This window comes from Chiloscyllium punctatum, unplaced genomic scaffold (assembly GCF_047496795.1).
Source record: "Chiloscyllium punctatum isolate Juve2018m unplaced genomic scaffold, sChiPun1.3 scaffold_954, whole genome shotgun sequence".
In the NCBI taxonomy this organism is placed as follows: Eukaryota; Metazoa; Chordata; class Chondrichthyes; order Orectolobiformes; family Hemiscylliidae; genus Chiloscyllium; species Chiloscyllium punctatum.
Genome location: NW_027310688.1, coordinates 22501 through 25956, shown reverse-complemented (window position 1 = coordinate 25956; position 3456 = coordinate 22501).

The window sequence follows — 3456 nt, the reverse complement described above, 5'->3', positions numbered from 1 at the left end:
CGAAAAATGTTTAAAAAGAAGAAATCAGTAACCAGAAAAACGGCGAAAATGTTTAAAAAGAAGAAATCAGTAACCAGACAAACTGCGAAAAATGTTTAAAAGAAGAAATCAGTAACCAGAAAAACTTAGAAAAATGTTTAAAAAGAAGAAATCAGTAACCAGGAAAACTTGGAAAAAAACACTTAGAAAAATTTTCAGCAAAGTGTGAAAATATTCTAAGTGTCAGCGGAGAAAATGCTGCAGCATCGGGAAAGATTCGCAAACTTACACCGAACATGTGCTCCGAAGTGCCGGAGGAATTGGGTGAATTGAGCCCGGCAAATGGCCAGCTGTCGTTTTGTGCCTGCAGCCCGAAAACTTTAACTTTGTCTGTCGCGGAAGTCCGGACCGAGAAAAATCCAAACGGTTTTGACCGGACCGAGTTCCAGACCGATGCAGTCAAATTTGGAATTCAGACCCATTCAGTGCCACTTGTAGTTTTTCCGCAGTGAGGTTGGCGGGGTACCCGGAGATATATGGGAACACGATTTTTAGAACAAAATGGCGGCGCGGGACCGTTCTGAAAGGCATCCGAAAAACGGTTCCACGGGCATAGCACTTTAATGACAGGTATGAGTGCATGCCGGAGAGCTCTTGGAAGTCGAATTTTTGACACTTTGTCAATTTTTTGACAGATTTGACAAACTCTTTCTGTCTGTTCTAAGAGTCAGTCAGAGACTTGTGCGGCGGTCTTTTGACACTATTGGAGGGCGGGCAAACCCCACGTTGACTCCGGCCGTCCCTCCACAGGCGCTCGTGTCCAAAATGAAGGCGAGAGACGCGAGTGGCCTGGTTCCCTTGGGTGTTGCCAAGAAGGCTGCGGGCTGACCGTTGCCTGAGCACTCCCTAAAGCCTCTTGTGATGAGAGCAGACCTCGCCTGCCGCACGACCGGCTCTGGGAGTCGTTGGGCCGCTATTTGTGAATAGTCTGGTCCTCCTCTGCCACCCGGACAAGCGCGATGGCTCTGCCGCCCTGCGGTGCTCGTCACCCAGGTTTGGGGAACACGATACTCGTAACAAAAATAAAAGGCGGCTCGGGACCTGCAGGCGAAAGGGGTCCCGTGGTGCTAAGCACGTCGACTTCGGGTCTCGGTGCAAGCCGGAGAGCTCACGGAAGTCTAAAGTTTTCGGCACGTGGTCGAATCTTTTCAAAGGCTTACCCGGCTCTTTCCGTCCATTCTGAGAGTAAGTCAGAGGCCGGTGCGGAGGTCTCTTGACAATCGGAGGGGGTGGTGGCCCTCCGCAGGCGCTCGTGTCGAAAATGAAGGCGAGAGACGCGAGTGGCCTGGTTCCCCTGGGTGTTGCCAGGAAGGCTGCGGGCTGACCCTTGCCTGAGCACTCCCTAAAGCCTCTTGTGATGAGAGCAGAACCTCGCGCGCCGCACGACCGGCTCTGGGAGTCGTTGGGCCGCTATCTGTGAATAGTCTGGTCCTCCTCTGCCACCCGGCCAAGTGCGATGGCTCTGCCGCCCTGCGGTGCTCGTCACGCAGGTATGGGGGCACACGATGCTCGTAACAGCAAATAAAGGCGGCTCGGGACCTGCAGGCGAAAGGGGTCCCGTGGTGCTTAGCACGTCGACTTCGGGTCTCGGTGCAAGCCGGAGAGCTCACGGAAGTCTAAAGTTTTCGGCACGTGGTCGAATCTTTTGAAAGGCTTACCCGGCTCTTTCCGTCCATTCTGAGAGTCAGTCAGAGGCCGGTGCGGCGGTCTATTGACGACCGAGGCTCCCATGGGTGTTGCGATGAGGGTGGAGGGCACAGAACCTTGCCTTAGCACTCCCTAATAAAGCCTCTTGTGAAGAGAGCAGACCTCGCGCGCCGCACGACCGGCTCTGGGAGTCGTTGGGCCGCTATCTGTGAATAGTCGGGTCCTCCTCTGCCACCCGGCCAAGTGCGATGGCTCTGCCGCCCTGCGGTGCTCGTCACGCAGGTATGGGGCACACGATGCTCGTAACAGCAAATAAAGGCGGCTCGGGACCTGCAGGCGAAAGGGGTCCCGTGGTGCTTCGCACGTCGACTTCGGGTCTCGGTGCAAGCCGGAGAGCTCACGGAAGTCTAAAGTTTTCGGCACGTGGTCGAATCTTTTGAAAGGCTTACCCGGCTCTTTCCGTCCATTCTGAGAGTCAGTCAGAGGCCGGTGCGGCGGTCTATTGACGACCGGAGGCTCCCATGGGTGTTGCGATGAGGGTGGAGGGCACAGAACCTTGCCTTAGCACTCCCTAATAAAGCCTCTTGTGAAGAGAGCAGACCTCGCGCGCCGCACGACCGGCTCTGGGAGTCGTTGGGCCGCTATCTGTGAATAGTCTGGTCCTCCTCTGCCACCCGGCCAAGTGCGATGGCTCTGCCGCCCTGCGGTGCTCGTCACGCAGGTATGGGGCACACGATGCTCGTAACAGCAAATAAAGGCGGCTCGGGACCTGCAGGCGAAAGGGGTCCCGTGGTGCTTCGCACGTCGACTTCGGGTCTCGGTGCAAGCCGGAGAGCTCACGGAAGTCTAAAGTTTTCGGCACGTGGTCGAATCTTTTGAAAGGCTTACCCGGCTCTTTCCGTCCATTCTGAGAGTCAGTCAGAGGCCGGTGCGGCGGTCTATTGACGACCGGAGGCTCCCATGGGTGTTGCGATGAGGGTGGAGGGCACAGAACCTTGCCTTAGCACTCCCTAATAAAGCCTCTTGTGAAGAGAGCAGACCTCGCGCGCCGCACGACCGGCTCTGGGAGTCGTTGGGCCGCTATCTGTGAATAGTCGGGTCCTCCTCTGCCACCCGGCCAAGTGCGATGGCTCTGCCGCCCTGCGGTGCTCGTCACGCAGGTATGGGGCACACGATGCTCGTAACAGCAAATAAAGGCGGCTCGGGACCTGCAGGCGAAAGGGGTCCCGTGGTGCTTCGCACGTCGACTTCGGGTCTCGGTGCAAGCCGGAGAGCTCACGGAAGTCTAAAGTTTTCGGCACGTGGTCGAATCTTTTGAAAGGCTTACCCGGCTCTTTCCGTCCATTCTGAGAGTCAGTCAGAGGCCGGTGCGGCGGTCTATTGACGACCGGAGGCTCCCATGGGTGTTGCGATGAGGGTGGAGGGCACAGAACCTTGCCTTAGCACTCCCTAATAAAGCCTCTTGTGAAGAGAGCAGACCTCGCGCGCCGCACGACCGGCTCTGGGAGTCGTTGGGCCGCTATCTGTGAATAGTCGGGTCCTCCTCTGCCACCCGGCCAAGTGCGATGGCTCTGCCGCCCTGCGGTGCTCGTCACGCAGGTATGGGGCACACGATGCTCGTAACAGCAAATAAAGGCGGCTCGGGACCTGCAGGCGAAAGGGGTCCCGTGGTGCTTCGCACGTCGACTTCGGGTCTCGGTGCAAGCCGGAGAGCTCACGGAAGTCTAAAGTTTTCGGCACGTGGTCGAATCTTTTGAAAGGCTTACCCGG